Here is a 295-nt window from a genome sequence, read left to right as displayed (position 1 = left end):
TACGCACGCACGCACAAACTCCTACGGCTGCGTACAAGAGAGAGACCCACAGCAGACACTCCGTAGAAAACCTCAAAAGACGATTCACAAAGCAGGATTAAAGATTGAGAATCACCCTGAGTATATCTGTGGTATGTTCCTTTGGGTCTAAGGGATGTAGGTCTCTGTGATATAACTTTGTCGTTGATTATTTGTGGTTGTTCGCCTTCTATTCTTGAGAAGTTTACGAGGTCTGAGGGTAGGCGGTAAGGATGGGGGGGGAATAATGTGAATAAAGGGTGGGAGAGAAGGAGGG

The sequence above is a fragment of the Penaeus monodon genome, chromosome 21 (assembly GCF_015228065.2).
Source record: "Penaeus monodon isolate SGIC_2016 chromosome 21, NSTDA_Pmon_1, whole genome shotgun sequence".
Lineage (NCBI taxonomy): Eukaryota > Metazoa > Arthropoda > Malacostraca > Decapoda > Penaeidae > Penaeus > Penaeus monodon.
This window is presented reverse-complemented; position numbering follows the sequence as displayed.